The sequence below is a fragment of the Onychomys torridus genome, chromosome 1 (genome assembly GCF_903995425.1).
Source record: "Onychomys torridus chromosome 1, mOncTor1.1, whole genome shotgun sequence".
Classification (NCBI taxonomy): domain Eukaryota; kingdom Metazoa; phylum Chordata; class Mammalia; order Rodentia; family Cricetidae; genus Onychomys; species Onychomys torridus.
Genome location: NC_050443.1, coordinates 11,983,847 through 12,001,578, shown reverse-complemented (window position 1 = coordinate 12,001,578; position 17,732 = coordinate 11,983,847). Strand labels below are relative to the sequence as shown.

The 17,732-nt window shown below is 39.6% G+C and overlaps 1 pseudogene; it reads left to right on the top strand.

Annotated features, from left to right (window-relative positions):
• LOC118588799 overlaps positions 1 to 17,732 on the top strand; it is a 52,648-nt pseudogene that overhangs the window by 24,499 nt on the left and 10,417 nt on the right.

The window sequence follows — 17,732 nt, the reverse complement described above, 5'->3', positions numbered from 1 at the left end:
TGTGTGCGCTTTGGTCTCTGAAACCCCTGAGAGTCCTGCTTGATTCTGTGGGCCCTGTTCTCGTGGTGTCCTGGACCCCTCTGACTCCTACATCCTTCCTCCCCCTCTGGCTCTGCCTAGTGTTTGGCTGTGGGTCTCTGCATTTGTCCATTTTAAAACTAGATTTTTTTCTTTTTTCTTGATGAGCTGTATTTTGCTTTGGAGTTCTTCTCTTTCTTCTATCCTCTAACCCTGAGACGAGGTGTTTTTGTCGTATCCCCAAACTCCCATGTCCTGTTCATACTTTTGGTTAAATTCCTTGACCTTTCCTAATGACAGAATTTCTCTACCTGGTCTTCCATCCCCAGCTCTCTATTTTCTACCTGGCCCAGTATGTTGGTGAGGCTTTCCAAGGAATTTTATTTTGTTTCATTTCATTTCGTTTGATGACAGGGTCTCACTATGTAGCCCTGGCTGACCTGGAACTTACTATGTAGACCAGGCGGGTCTCCAATCACAAATATTTTCCTGCCTCTGCCTCCCAAGTTTGGGGATCAAAGGTGTGCACCATCATGCCTGACTCCACTGAGCTTTTTAAAAAGTTTATTGAGTTTTTAATTTCCAGTGTCATTTCTGTTTAGTTTTCTTATACTCTGCCTTTATGTCTTGTATTGATTGTTATTTCACTGTTCTTTTAGTCTTTGACTTTTTTGAAAGTTATTCCAAGTCACTTTCAATAGGGACTGTTACTGTGGGGTTTGTGTGTGTGTGTGTGTGTGTGTGTGTGTGTGTGTGTGTGTGTGTATGTGTGTGTGTGTATGTGTGTGTGTGCTGGTGTGTATTGAACAGAGGCAGGCAGTTGTGGCACACACCTTTGATCCCAGCCCTTGGGATCTCATGCCTTTAATCCCACACTAGGGAGGTGGAGACAGGAGGTGATATGGCTGGGCAGAGAGAGGAATATAAGGAGGGAGGAAGCAGGAGCTCAGCTTCCATTCAGTTTTAGGATTTGTAGAGACAGGATCTACCCCTCTTCCACCTGAGGTAAGAACTCACTAGTGGCTGGCTCCTTTGTCTTACTGATCTTTCAGTATTTACCACAATATCTGGCTCTGGGTTTTTATTAAGACCAATTAGATTCAAGGTATATAAGGCATCTAACTTTCAGAGCATGAGTTCACAAAAAATCCTCTAGCCTGTGGCTTTACAACTACTGGCACAGGCCAGAGCTACACATGGCCGGAGTCACTATCCTGCTCATATTTTCCAGACACTGAGTTCCCTTTCCCAGTGGGTTGTGGGTTTTCCTGGACCCCCTCCTCTATCTGCTGCCAAACTAGGTATCTGCCTTGAAATCCCACTCAGGGTTCTACTGTTCATGTAAAGCAGTCAGCCTCACATCTTCACCATCATCTGAATCAGCAGCAGCAGCAGCAGCAGCAGCAGCAGATTTAGTGAGAAAATTGATAATTCTTAAAAGGAGGAATTAGTTAAAAGAGAGAGTTTTTCTCCCACATTAAAAAAATGGGAAACACCATTACAATGGAGGGAGTTAGGTCTCTGTATGACAATACGCTGGATGGTTTAAAAATGGAGCAATTAAATGAGAGGATAATTAATTCAGATGGGATTTATGTAATGTCAATTATAAATATTATGTTTGATCATTTTATTTTATTATTTTAAAAGTTGGTTAATATGAGTGCCAAGATAAAAGTTTTAGAAAAACTTATTAAAACAGATCATAGAGATATTCAGACCCAGACAGAGGAATTTAAAGGAGAGCCAATGTCAACATTGTACTATAAAGTTACAGAGTAGCAGCCTAAGGTTTTCAAACAGCCAACCTTAATTTATCCAGTAACTTCATAGAAAACTCCAAATGATAGATATCCTCAAGTCTGTGTCAGAGCTGAATGGAATCCTATGAAAATGTTAGATTTAAAGACATTCAAGGAAGTGATAGTCTCATATGGCATGGATTCACCTTTTGTGAAGCAGATATTAAACTTATGGTAAACTTGTAATAGAATTGTCTCCCAAGACTGGAGAGATTTGGTTACAGCAGTCTTGGAGGCTGGTCCTCAATTACAATGGAGGATCTAGTGGAAAGATGAGGCTAAGACCATTAAACAATGAAGTAGAGCTAGATGTATGGAAATCTCCCAAGAACAACTTCTTGGAGAGGGACATTATGCTAATGTAGAAAGGCAATCTCTATATGATGATCACACCCTGGCTTTATACTGTACAGCAGCCTTGACTGCTTGGGATAGAATTGAAGATGTAGGAAAGAAAATTGAATCATTTACTAAAGTTATGAAAGGCCCAAAATAAACCTTCACTGATTTCTTACAAAGATTGACTTCAGCATTAAATAGAATTATACCAATTAAGAAGCTAGACAAATAATAATTGAATCTCTGGCTTTTGAAAATGCTATTGCACAATGCAAAAGGGTAATTAGGCCATTGAAGACAAAATCAGCACCCTTGGAGGAATGAATCCAAGATACAGTCAATATTAAATCTCATAATCCCAATGAGGCTTGGATAGGAGAGGTGATTTCCAGAGATCTGAAGAAAAATTTAAATGTCAAGTGTTTCAATTGTGGTTTTAAAAAAAAGTCAGCTAAAAAGGGACAGTAAACAGAACATTCCTAGAAACAATGTTTTTTCTAAGAATAATCCCAACAGAATGCCCCTCCCTTCTGGAGTATGCAGAAGATGTGGCAAAAGCAGACATTGGACTAATGAATATAAATCAACAAGGGACAGTCAAGGTAACCCTTTGCCACCAGGAAATGCCTTGAGGGGCCTCTTACAGGCACCAACATCAAATTTGGGTCAATCATTTCCTGTCATCATAGAGGAAACTCATTCCCAGGACAATTAAAGAACCTAACGCCTATTGTAAGAAACCAGACTGCTCTGGATGATAGAACAACTATGGAAGAGAGAATGAAAAATGCAGGAGAAACCATAAAAGTGAATATTTGGGCAAATTTCTATAAATGAACAAAGACCAAAGTTAAAAATACAAATAAATGACATCCTCATTAAAGGTCTTGTAAACACAGGCACAGATGTAATCAAAATCTTGGCATCCAAGTTGGCTTCTTCAGGATGTAAATGTTCAGTTTTTAGGGATTGAAACTTTATCTCAGGTAAAACAGAGCATGATATGGGTCGAATGAATATGGCCAGAAGGACAGAGAGGAAAATTAAAGCCAAATGTGGCTAACATAGTAATGAATTTATGGGGATGTGATTTGTTATAGCAATGGAATACTCAGATTAACATTCCTCCAATCTTAGAAACAAACCATAAATTAACATATGTTTCAAGGAAAAATATTAGAAGATATTATAAAGAACAGTCACAACCATTCAGATTGTATAAGAACAAGACACAACAGCTGCTGGTCTTTTAAAGGCACCAACATCCCTACCTTTAAGATGATTGACAGATGAATCTCTATGGGTTGAGCAATGTCTTTTGACAACAAAGAAACTACAGGCCTTAGAACAGCTGATACAAGAGCAGCTAAATGCTCAGCATATTGAAGAATCAACCAGCCCTTGGAATTCTCCTGTATTTGTTATTAAAAAGAAATCTGGAAAACGGAGAATGGTAACAGATCTAAAAGCTGTTAATAAGGTTATTCAGCCAGTGGGCCTTATACAATCTGGAATTCCTTTGCCTTCTCTGTTACCTAAATAATGGCCTCTTATAGTTATTGATTTAAAAGATTGTTTCTTCAATCTATACCTTTACAAGAAAATACAAAAAAGTTTGCCTTCACAGTGCCTACTTATAATAATTCTCAGCCTGTTAAGAGATATAAATAGAAGGTTCTCCCACAAGGAAAGTTAAATAGTCCCACCCTGTGCCAATATTTTGTATGACAGCTGTTGTAAATGATACATAAGCACTTTTCTCAGTGTATAGTTTACCATTACATGGATGACATTGTACTGGCTGATTCAAATGTAGATACATTGAAAGAATGTTTGAAGAAGTAAAGATAATTTTGCCTTGTTTGGGATTACAAATGCTTCTGATAAAATACAAAAAGGAGATTCTATTAATTATTTAGGATATAAAGGAGGTCTACAAGAAATTAAAGCCCAAATGGTGCAAATCAGGAGAGATCAATTACAGACTCTTAATGACTTTCAAAGTTAACTAGGAGATATTTCCAATCTATGACTCACCACTGTGGTTACAACTCATGAACTTAGTAATTTTTTCAATATGTTAAATGGTGACAAGGACTTAAATAGTACAAGAGGATTATCAGCTAAAGCTGAAAGAGAATTGGCTTTGTTGGAAAAGTATCACAGGATGCACATGTGGACTGTTTGGATCCAGAACTTGATTGTATTCTGGTTATTTTACCCTCTATGCATTCTCCTACAGGAATATTAATATAGAGGGAAGATATTATCTTAGAATGGACCTTTTTACCACATAAACAGAGTAGAAAATTAAAAACCTATGTGGAAAAGGTCTCCAAGTTGATTCTAAAAGGAAAATTGAAACTCTATCAAATAGCAGGAATAGATCCAGCAGAAATGCAGTACCTTTTACTAATGATGAAATTGACAAAATATAAGCCTAAAGTGAACCTTGGCAAAGAGCTTGCAGTAATTTTTTTAAAGAGATTAACAAATACCCCAAAAGCAGTAGAATTCTATTCATAAAAAGAACGAAGTAGATCTTTCCTCACATTGTAAGGGGAACACCACTATCTAAAGTTCCTACAATTTATATTGATGCAAACAAATTAGGAAAGGCAAGTTATAAATCAGGAAATTTAAGTAAAGTGGTTCAAAGCCCTTATGATTCTGTCAAAAAGTCAGAATTATATGCTATTCTGATGTTATTAATGGACTTTACAGATCCTCGTAACAGAGTTACAGACTCTTAATATGCAGAAAGAGTTGTCATACACATTGAAACTGTTGAACTTATCGCTGGTGAGTCAGAATTAACTTTATTATTTATTCAGTTACAAGAAATAATCAGGAATAGGAAACATTCCTTATATATAATAGATATCTGAACCCACATGGGTCTGCCCGGCCCTCTAGCACAAGGTAATGAAGAAGTAGATCAACTATTGATAGGAAATGTGATGGAGGCCTCAGAATCTCACTAAAAAAAATCATGTCAATAGCAAAAGTTTGAAAAATTATTTTTCCAAAACTTGGCAACAAGACAAGGAAATTATAAGAAAACGTCTTACTTGTACTTTATATAACCAAACTCCACTACCTGCAGGAACTAATCCAAAGGATACTCAAAGGAATGAAATATGGCAGATGGATGTGTTTCATTTTGTATAATTTGTAAAATTAAAATATATGCACCACACCATTGATACCTATTCAGGATTTCAATGGGCAACTGCTTTGAGTTCTGAAAAGGCTGATTCTGTAACCACACATTTGCTAAAAGTTATGGCCATCATGGGTATACCTACACAAATTAAAACTGACAATGCTCCAGCATATGTCTCTGGTAAAATGAAACAGTTTTTTGTTTATTACAATAGAATGCATATTACAAGAATACCACACAACCCTACAGGGCAAACAGTTATAGAAAGATCAAATCAAACTCTAAAGGATGTGATAAATAAACAGAAAGGGGGGGGGAAAGACCCCCAGAAATAGATTGCATAATGCTTTATTAACTTTGACTTTTCTCAGTGCTAATGAGAAAAGAACAACAGCTGCAGAGAGACATTGGATAATAGAAAAACTGCAGAATCAAATCAGCCTGTATACTTTAAAGATGTGCTGACCTCAGAATGGAAACCAGGTTATGTGTTATGTTGGGGAAGAGGATTTGCTTTTGTTTCCTCAGGAGAAGATAAGCTGTGGGTACCATCAAAATTGATAAAGGTTCAATTTGAACAGGAGAGACCTCTTAATGAGAAGTGGTGATAGTTCATCAAACAGCATGGCCGTTCAATTTAAACTAACTTTAAGACTAACTGATGCTTTTTGTTTAATCAAATATAACTTGCCAAAGGTAACCTCCCCAAAACTAGGGTTGGAAAATGAAGGCTAAGGAATCTGAAGAACACTGGATAAATAAGACATGAAGAAAAAGGATGAATCACCCAGAGAAAATTGTCCCAAGGAAAATAGTAAGTTGGCCTATTGGTATATCACATCTCCAACAGGATAAAATTTCATAAATCTTTCCAAATGTTTGTTTCTGCTATTCTCTACAGATATGTAATGTCAATGGTCTTTTTGTAGTCCCAGTCCAATTAAAAATTAAAGCTGGCTTGGGAATTGGAGTGTGGCTCTCTCCTTCTCTAAACCCAAGCATGCTGGTTAAAGTAAAATCTAAAATCTGTCTCAAGTCAGAAGAGCCACCTGATAGGGAACAGAAGTAAAAACAAAATTTAGGAACTATTTTATTGCCACTAATTTTATAATCCCTTGGTTTTATTTAGACTCTTTAAAACTTTTTCATAAGATATAAATACTATCTCAAAATGTATAAGATTAATATATATACCTTTTGTCATGATATTAATGGTCATATAGAGTACTAACTAATTCTAGACAAAGACTTCATCTAGCTTCCTGTCCATGATTTCAGGTTTGAGTCTCTATTAGGTAACTAGGAATTGAGTTTTTGTACTCTGGATGGTCATAACAAATATTGATCCTTTAACTCCTTTGAGATCTGCTGCATGTGACGTTTGAAATGTTTAAGTTTTCAGTAGTGAACCATGACCATGCCTAACAGTGACCTTTGAAGTCTCCAAAAGGATGATGGGGCCCCACAACAATGATTCCACCAGGACTATGATAACACCACTAAGCTGACAAACACCACCCAAAGATTGGCTTTGGATTTCAAACTGCTCAGGACAATTTTGAGGTGGCAGCTGAGATGATCCAGCATCATAGACTATTCTAGCTGGGACGTGAGACAAGCTCTGCACGTTCCCATAAAGCAGAGACTGGATAACAAATGGTGCAGCTAGCTCTCCCAGGACTTGACAACCATTTTTTGTTTCTTTTCAGGATCGCCAGGCAGCAGGAAGTAATTTTAAGAACATGATGCCCACATTCCCAAGAGGTGGGATGGGTGGTTTGGTCATTCCATGGGTTATGGATATTTGTCATTATTCAGGGCAGTTGGTTACAAATTGTTGTTGGTAATGGTTTTTTTAAAAAAGCTAAAAAGAGAGAGAGAGAGATTAGATTCAGGGTACTTGTTTTGAAAAAAAGAAAAAGAAAAAATGAATATGGAAATGATCAGATATAAGGGTAGATTATTGAATCTACTCTGAAAAGAAAAAGAGGAGTATATAGATACAATAGGATAAAAGATTATTGAATCTACTTTTCAAAAAGCAACTGCTTGTTTTAAATATTTTACATTGATATGGATCTTTGTATATTGATGTAAATTTGAGATTTTTATGTTAGAATGTACTGTACATACACTCTAATCTTGTTAAAGGTATTGTACCTATATGTCTCACTTAACAGTGTAATGCAAATTGCTAGTCCTTGAAAGTTATTATTACCAACTAATTAGAAAAAAAGAAATGAAGGTTAGTAGGTAGGCATCTATTACAGTTAAACTTGTAGCCATAGTAGGTATGTTTTCAAGGTTAATCAGAGGTACATTTTAGATAGACAGTTGTCTTCAAACACTTCAGAGATGTATACAATATGGCATTTAAGATGACTTAATAACATAGGTTCTTTTTTATGATGAGCACCAATCTACTTCAGAGAAGATGATGGGCAACAAGCAAACTCCATATGGAGTTTACTTTCTTTGTGGTAAAAGTTAGCCACTGGGCAAGAAACTGTTCTTGCTTGGACTGCTAACAATATAGTCTCCAAATTGGACAAGCAGTGAGGGGCCCCCTGGCAGTGAGATAGGAATCCATCCCTGATGCATGAGCTGGCCTTTTGGAGCCCAGTACCTATGGTGGGACACCTTGCACAGTCTTGATGCAGGGGGAGGGGCTTGGACCTGCCTCTATTGAATGGACCAGGCTCTCCTGACTCCCCATGGGAGGACTTACCTCGTTGGAGGAGGGAATGGGTGGTGGGTTGGGAGGGAAGGCTGGAGGGGTGGGAGAAGGGAAGAGAGGAGAATCTGTAGTTGGTATCTAAAATGAAGAAAATATTCCTTAATTTAAAAATATTGGGGGCTGGAGTGATGGCTCAGAGTTAAGAGCACTGCTTGTTCTTCCAAAGGTCCTGAGTTCAATTTCCAGCACCTACATGGTGGCTTACAACCATCTGTAATGAGATCTGGTGCCCTCTTATGGCCTGCAGGGATATGTGCAGACACTGTACACATAATAAATAAATCTTTAAAATTAAATAAATAAATAAATAAATAAATAAATACTCCTTATACATGGAAATGGTGCTTAAAAAAATATTGGACAAGCAGGACACAAACAAAAGAACTGCCAGACTTTGCTAAGACAAGGTAGGACAGCCCTTCAGAAAATTCTGCTTCTGAGAAAAGTCTGTCATATATGCAAAGCCTATAGGTCAGAGATGGATGCCCCAATGTTGCAGAGGAACCTTGGGTGACTGTTCAGGCAGCCAGATGTTTCTGTCATTTCTCACATTTTTTGGAATTTGCTTGCTTGCATTTCCTGCTTACTCAGTTAATATTATTTCCACCTCAGGTTTCTGATGGAGTTGAAGACTTTATAGTTATATAATTTTCATCGTTAACAATTTCAGAAAATAAACTCACAAAAGAGGTGTAAATGTATAAGGTTGAGAGACATTAAAGATAATTTTGGTAATGCAAGTTAGAATAGAAAGTGAATTAGGTACAACCTTTTGTACTCACCAAGATAGGATAGATATTGATTATTTTCTCTGATTTTTGTCAATTATTAATGGACTATACATCTTTGATGTAATTATTGCATGTATATATTTTACATATTTATTGTACTTATTGTATATAGATTTTCGTATATTAGTTATGACATTCTTTTTTATTTTAGACAAAAAAAGGGAAATGTTTTGTTTGTGCCCTAAAAAATAAAGCTTGCCCTGAGACCAGAGTGTGGAGCTAGCCTCTAGAGGCCAGGCAGTGGTGGCACACACCTTTATTCTCTCATCCTAGTTCTGTCCCATCTAGGTTCTCATCCATCTAGTTCTTTCCCATCTCAGCTCCTCTCCCATCTTCTTCTTTCTCATCTTGATCTCACTTTGTTCTTCCTCATCCTCCATCTTGTTCCTCTAGTACTCTCTGCTAGTACTTCAAGCTAGTTCTTCCCCATCTCAGTTTATTCCCCTCCATTCTTACCCATCTAGGTCATCCATTCTCTTTTCTCTTCTCCATCTACTTCTCCCAAGTCTCTGAGATTTACAGTTATATACCCATGCAATAGTAATGCTCTGGTTAATGTAAGGTCACCAGGCTTCAATGCCCTTGCAGTTAAAAGGAAGAGCAATAAGATCTCAACAAGGAGCAGTAATTGCCAGCCATCATATGCAACCCAAAAGGGAAGTGAATAATGGGGAATAGAATCAAATGAGGGCTAAATTCATTTAATATCTGAGCAAAAAGGATTTTATGTGCTCAACTCTATTCTCAGAAGTGATTAGTTAAAGTGTTAGGAGTCTATCAGTGATGAGTGAAAATAAAACAGTCTTACTTTCCTTTGTCCCCTTATCTGTCCAAGCTATCTTGGCTACTGTGGTTTCTGACAGGGCAGGGGAGTGTACTTGGTGGCTGGGCAGCCTGAGTCAGCTTGATGTACCTGTACGTAGAAACCCTTTAGTTCTGAGTTAGTAGTTAAAGGTAGATCTAAAACTAGAGATAAGACTTTGGAAAGGGAGAAAGTTAAGCTTAATTAGCACATCCACCAGGCCTTCTCAAACAGATAATCTGGATGCTTAAGTCTGTTCTCAGAGAGTACAGAGGTATCTCTGATAAGATACTTACCTCCATCTGGGGATGGCCCTGGCTGAATGCTGCCAATGATGATAATTTCAGGAAGGCTTGAACTGGGGTTCTGTCTGTGTATAGTTGTCAGCACAGAAGGTTGTCTAAATATTCCTTTAGTGGAGGGTAAATGGTGTCCAATAAATGATGGAAAAGCTACAATAGCACATGAGAAATTCGTAGCAAGAAATGGCTAATATTCAAAAACCAAATATCACCAACACTTCTTAATCCTCAGCTTGACTTCTGGAATGGCCCTCAGCTTCTTCCAAGTATAGCTTTGTCATAATCAGCTGAACTCCTACTTCATATTTTTTTGCATCCTGCAACAGAACTGTCATCACAGAGAGAGGCCTGGGGTTCCCAAGGAGGCCTTGTTTCCTTCTGTGACACAGCTAGTCGCCTTTTTTTCCCAGTGTCTGATGCTCTCTCAAGTAGGATTTACTCCAGTAGGAAGGGACAGAGGTGCTCTGCACTATGCTAAGAGACCATTAGAGTCACATCTGACTTGAGAAATGTCCTATATGCCTGTCACCATCACGGCATCTGCCCCAGGGACAGACATGTAATCACTTGTCTCAGAAGGAGCTTCATGTCCTGAGCATGGAAGAGAAGATGACATGTGTGTCCTAGAAAGGATGGGGTCTGGTAGTGAGAGGTTGGGTGGCCTTGACCTCAACTGTCTTCAGGAGAAGGTTTAGGAAGACACTCTGTGTGGCGGCGGGCCTGCTCCTGTCCTGGCAAACCCTTATGGGAAGGTTCTTTCCTCTCCCCAGTGGGTAGCTGTTCCAGCTTTGACCTTGAAGCACCACCTCAGTGAGGCAGCCAGTAACTGTCACACCTACCTATGGCCTGCCCCTGGGGCATGGCTGAGATGGGAGCCCTTAAGACTGAAGATCCATCCAAGCCAGCCCTCTTGGTTACTCATGATCCTGGATGCTGGATGGCAGACTGAATGAGAGTTCTCCAGAGAACCCCACTGGACTGCACCTCACCTCTCCTGGATCCTGTAACCAACCCCGTTACTGACTGTAAGTTACCCCAAAATAAACCTCCTTTTAACTACATGGAGTCACCTTGTTAAATCCTCGAATTATCTGGCCCTCACGTGTGGCAAACTCCAAATGCCTGGGTGGCCTCCACCCTCAGCTTCCTCTGTGGCTGCTGTGGCATGCTTTCCACACTTCCCATGATTCCCTGTCTCTTTTAAAATTCCCGCCCCTCTTGAGGACCAAGCACTTCCTGCCCCTTTTGGGGACCCATTCAGCCCATAACCACCCAGTACTCCTCCTTCCCTTCCCTACTCCTTTCTGGCTCTCGGGCACATGCACTTGCCTGCTGAGTTCCATATGGCCAACAACTCAGCTGCACCTCACCCCTCCTGGATCCTGTAACCAATTCTTCTACTGGCTGTAAGTTACCCAAAATAAACCTCCTTTTAACTACATCAGGTTGCCTTGTTAAATCCCTACATTGTCTAGTGCCCAACATCGGGCACGAACTCATAACCCTGAGATTAAGAGTCTCTTGCTCTGCTGATTGAGCTAGCTGGGCCCTAATGTAATGCTCCAGGGAGACTCGGGAAGATCTGCTGCTGCTTCACTGCTGCTGCTGCTCTTCCACACTTGCACACAGGACACTCCTCCCCCACCTGCAGCTGCCACCAGCCAAAGACCTGCTTTAGCACTACACCAGCAACACCTGCTGGCCAAAAAGTGCTACTACACCCCCCAAAAAATCACAAGAATGGTAAGACAAGTGTTTCATTTTAGGTAAAAGTACTTGATAATTTTACACCTGGAAAATGATTAACAAGTTTTCAATATTTCTTATGATATGGCCAAAAATATTACTTCACAAGAATTTTAAAACTTTTTTTTTTTTTTTTAGCTGAGGATCGAACCTAGGGCCTTGTGCTTGCTAGGCAAGCGCTCTACCACTGAGCTAAATCCCCAACCCTTAAAAACTTTTTTGCCTGTATGATGAATGACATTTTCCTGGAAATATACGGCCTTCCTAGGGCATATCTGGCATGTACTGTTTTGGCATTTACCATAATAACTCACACAGCATTTAAATACTGGTTTAATAATAATAACAAAGATGAGTCATTATTGGGACAGATACAGGCTTTACAAGATAGCAATGAAGGCTTACATAAAAAGATTCTTTCTCCAGAATCTGCCATCTAGGATTTGCAAATTAGTAATAAAGATTTACAAAACAGGTTCCTTGGTTTGGAGTCTACTAACTTATTATAAGAACTTCAGTCCATTAAACATAAATGTATAGCCAGATTTGATTTTATTGATAATAAATATTAATATTTAATGGATAGAACAATAACTCTCCAGGGTGAAGTTGTCAATACTCAGACAACTTTAGAAGGAAGAAAAGTTATCATTAACTGATAAAATAAGGTCTATAGAATCATGTGTTTTAGACGAAAATAAATTTTGCATGATTCCAAGAGACATCTGGAATCCCTTGCAAGAGAGGGGGTTCACTCCCTGGAAGAGACCCTAGGTATTTGTTTGCAAGACCTGGAAGAAACTCTCAGTAAAGATGGCAAGGGACCTAATAAGCAGTAGGGTAAGACCATACAGATCATAACATTTCTAGATGGTTCTCATACAATGGCTTATCCTGCCATCATCCATGAGAGGCCAGCAGATGATAGACACCCTGAGCCATATGTGGAATATAGATTACAACATATTCCAATGAGACATTTTTAAACATATGAAGGAAGTGGTAGTCACATATGGTATACACTCAACATTTGTAAGACAGATGTTAAATTCGTAGTCTACCTCAAATAGAATTATACAAAATGACTGGAATCAGTTAATTTCAGCCGTTCTAGAATATAGCCAGCAGTTGCAATGAAAAAGGTGGCTGAGATAGGAGGCTACAAACCTGGTACAGCAGGGTAAGATCAGAGGTTTTGAGATCTCCCAAGATCAAATTCTTGGTGAGGGACATTTTGCTGATAGAAATGTACAAGTCACTTATGATGAATATACAATATTCCTATGCCATACAGCAGCTCTAAATGCTTGGGAAAAATTCCACAACCAGGAAAACCAACTGAGATATACACAAAGAACCTTTCACTGATTTTTTTTACAAAGACTGACCACAGCTATAACAAAAGCTGTGCCAGATACTGAATTAAGACAAATCTTAACTGAGTCCTTGGCATTTAACAATACTAGTACAGAATGCAAAAGAATATTTACACCATTAAAGGTCAGATTTGCTTCTTTGGAATAATAGACTCAATATACTAATGGTATTTTGTCTCTTATCTATAGTAATGAGGCTTGAATAGAAGAGGCAATTTCCAGAAGTAGAAGAAGGCCCTGTGGTACCAAATGCTTTAAATGTAGTACACCAGGTCATATAAGTAAAAACTGCACATGGGGTGCTCCTAGAAGTAATACTCCTTCTAGAAATAACCCAAATGGGAGACCCCAAACTTCTGGATTATATAGAAGATGGGGCAGAGGCCAACATTGGACCAATGAGTGCAGATCAATAACAGATATACAAGGTAATGCTTTACCATTGGGAAATGCCTAAAGGGGTCTCTTGTAGGCTCCCAAATCAAATGTGGTCCAAACATTTCCAGCCACTGTGGGGGAAATTTCTCTCCAGGACATCTAAATAACCCAGTGTCTAATGTAAAGAGCGACACTGCACTGGATGATACAACAGCTCTGATAGATGAATAAAAAATTCCAAAAAATAGCAAAATGAATATTTTGGCAGACTTCCATAAATGAAAAAAGACCAAAGCTTAGGATTTGAATTAATGGCACTGTTCTGGGGAGCCTGGTCAACATAGGTGTGGATGTGCCTATAATTACATCAAAATCATGGCATCTGAATTGGCCTCTTCAAGAGGTAGATGTCCAATTTCTAGTGATTAGAACCCTATCTCAGATAACACAGAGTTTGAGATGGGTTGAATGCACAGGGCCAGAAGGATAAAGAGGAAGGCTGAAGCAATATGTAGCAAATGTAGCAGTGAATCTTTGGGTCTGAGATCTGTTACAACAGTGGAATACCCAGATTAAAATTTCAGCACTCTCAGAAAAGGAATACAGACCAATGCATGTTTCTAGCAATAATATCATAACATGCTATAAAAAACAGCCGCCAACCATTCAGGCTGTACACAAACAGAGCACAACTGCTGTTGAACTCTCAGAAGTACCAACTGCCTTACCTTTAAAATGGCTAACTGATAAACCTGTCTGGGTTGGACAATGGCCTTTGACAAAAGAGAAGCTACAAGCTTTAGAACAGCTGGTTCAAGAGCAGTTAAATGCTCAAAACATAGAAGAATCTACCAGCCCTTGGAATTCTTCTGTATTTGTTATTTAAAAAAAAAAAAATTCTGGTAATTGGAGAATGATGACAGATCTGAGAGCTTAATAGATAATTAATAAAGTAATTCCATCTATGGGCTCCCTACAGACTGGGGTGCCCTTGCCCTCTCTTCTACCCAAAGAATGGCCTACAATAGTTATCGACTTAAAAGACTATTTCTTTGCCATACCTTTACAAGCAAATGATAGAGAAAAATTTGCCTTCACAGTACCTAATTATAACAATTCCCAGCCAGTTAAGAGATATCAATGGAAGGTCCTCCCACAAGGAATGTTGAACAGCCCTACCCTGTGCCAATGTTTTGTACAAAAACCATTGGAGATAATTTGTATGAAGTTTCCAGAAACCATAATTTATCATTATATGAATGATACCTTATTAGCTGATCCAAAGTTAGGTACAACTACAAAATTTGGCTAATACTCTAAAGGGGGACAAATAATTAAATAGTCCAAGAGAATTATCAGCCAAAGCTGAGAAGGAATTGTCTCTAGTAGAAAAGACAATACAAGAAGCACATGTGGATCATATGAATCCAGAACTTAAATGGATTCTGGTAATACTCCCCTCCAGACATTCACCCATAGGAATTTTGATGCAAGGGGAAGATATTATATTGGAATGGATATTTCCACCATGTAAACCAAGTAAGAAGTTAAAGACTTATACAGCTGCAGAGAGACACTGGACAACAGACAAAACTTCTGAGCTAAGTCAACCGATCTATTTCAAAGATGTGTTGACCTCAGAATGGAAATCAGGATACATCCTTTGTTGGGGAAGGGGTTTTGCTTTTGTTTCTGTAGGAGAAGAAAATCTATGGATACCAACAAAATTAATAAAAATATGATTGGAACAGTAGAAACCTCTTGATGATGAGAAGTAAAAGCTCATCCACCAATGTGACATCTCTACAAGAACACTTTAACAAACAAGGGTTGGAGCAGGGTTCTGTTTTTGTCTTTCCAGGAGTATAGAAATACTCATCTTCCAGAAATCATAAGGTATTGGATATCCAGACATCTACAGCAGAAAGAAAGAATCTACTGGTACTAATCCACACAGGGTAAAATCTCACTGCCTAACACCTATACTTCTTTAACTCTAGAAAAGCTGTGGTTCCAATTCAATTATATACCAAGCTGGCTTTGGAGTTGGTGTTGGGAACCAAAAATTGGATAGCTGTGCCTTGACTTTTCCTGCTTGGATGATCTGGCATAACTGCACCCATTGAATTGCAAAAATTCCTAGAAAAAACACAAAGTGTACTTTTAGATTAAACTTCCTGGAGTATGTTAGATTGATCAGTTGTTCAAAGCATCGGACCAAAGAGACCTCTCCCTAACCCTTTCGTAATTGATTGGTTGCTTGAGCACTGGACCAAAGAGACCTCGTCCTGAACCCTTTTCTAACAATTTTTTCATCTCCCTCCCTTCCCCTCACATCCACCAGTATATAAGCTTGCTTCCCTTTGCAGTAAATGAGACCTTGACGTGACTCAGATTGTCTCTGTCTTTCTTTATGCGCCTGGTCTCCTTCCTCTCTCGCCCCCATTGGTCTTTCAGGTGGTGCCTCCTCGGGTCCGACCTAATAACCTGGCCTGCAGGACGGGTCAAGTGGCACCTCAACGTGGGGCCCAAGGCACGGTGGCCTACCGGACAACAGATAGATGGAGCTCCGGACAACGCAAGGTAGAGACACCCGGACCGCATCACTCCTGCAACCTGGGAGAGTTTTGAGGTAAGCACAGTCGTCCCATAGCCATGGGCAAAGGATTATCAAAAGAGGTTCTTTTTATTAAAGAAATGAAGGGCAATCTCAGGGAGAGAGGACTAAGAGTTAAGAAAAAGGATCTGATAAAATTCTTCTGTTTTGTGGAGGAGAAGTGCCCTTGGCTGGTAGTTAATGGCCCAGGGATTCACCCACTAACTTGGAATAAGGTTGGAAAAGACATCAACAAATTACTTAAACAGGGAGAAAATGTTCCTGATGCTTTCTTTAGTTTTTATGGTGTGATCAGAGATATTTTAAAGGAGGCAGAGGGAGACGGGCGTGTTTCACATTTATTAGCCCTTGCAGAGGATTTTCTCTCAGACTCCTCCTGCCTGATGCCTGATGATGAGTCCGGAGCCGTGGCAATGGCTGCTCCAACAAAGAAGGAAAGTAAAGCAGTGACAGCCGCTTCACCCCTGGCAGAGACTCAAAAGGCTGCTCCGCCTAAAAGTGAAAGTAAACCCTAGGCAGCTGCTGTGCCTCTGACTGAGACTAATGGGGACGTTGAGATCACGGGCAGCCCTGTGGCTGCCCCGGGCCTCGGGCCTCCGTGCCCCCTCCCTTATTGATGAGCCTATCCCTGCCGCTGAATTAATCCCTCCTTTGTTAAAGCCTCCCACCCCCATCAAATCCTATAAAAAGATTTATCCTGTCATTCATAAAAATGCAGTTTGCTTATATGGTGTATTACATTGATGGACTTTCATATATTGAACCACCCTTGCATCCCTGGGATGAAGCATACTTGATCATGGTGAATAATTGTTTTGATGTGTTCTTGGAGTCTGTTCGCCAGTATTTTATTGAGTATTTTTGCATCAATTTTCATGAGGGAAATCAGTATGTAGTTCTCTTTCTTTGTTGCATCTTTGTTTGGTTTAGGAATCAGAGTAATTGTAGCCTCATAGGAGTTGGTAATGTTCCTTCTGTTTCTATTCTGTGGAACAATTTAAAGAGTATTGGTATTAAGTCTTCTTTGAAGATCTGGTAGAATTCTGCATTGAAACCATCTGGTCCTGGGCTTTTTTTGGTTGGGAGACTTTTAATGACTGATTCTATTTCCTTGGGGGTTATTGGACTATTTAAATGGTTTATCTGGTCTTGATTTAACTTAGGTATGTGGTACCTATCCAGAAAATTATCCATTTCTTTTAGATTTTTCAGTTTTGTGGAGTAGTGGTTTTTGAAGTATGACCTGATGATTCTCTGGATTTCCTCATTGTCTGTTGTTATGTCCCCCTTTTCATTTCTGATTTTGTTAATTTGGATGCTCGCTCTCTGTCTGGGCCCAAGTTGGGCAGGTCCTCCCAGGATGGTGCCCAGGGGTGGGACCCAGGGGCGGTTGCCTCTCTGACTATAACCCCAGGCACTCACCTCTGGTCCAGATCGGAGTTCCGGGGTGGATGGGAGCTGGGGGCTGGTCTCTGCATCTCAGGAAGTGGCTGGGGTCTTGGCCAAATGGGTGTAGGGGCAGGGTGTGGAGACTGCAGGGTCTGCCTGCAGTCTTGGAAAAGTGGAGCCTTCCCACAGGCCCACCGATTGGCCGGAAACTGGGGCCAAATTGGGCAGGTCCTCCCAGGATGGTGCCCAGGGGTGGGACCCAGGGGCGG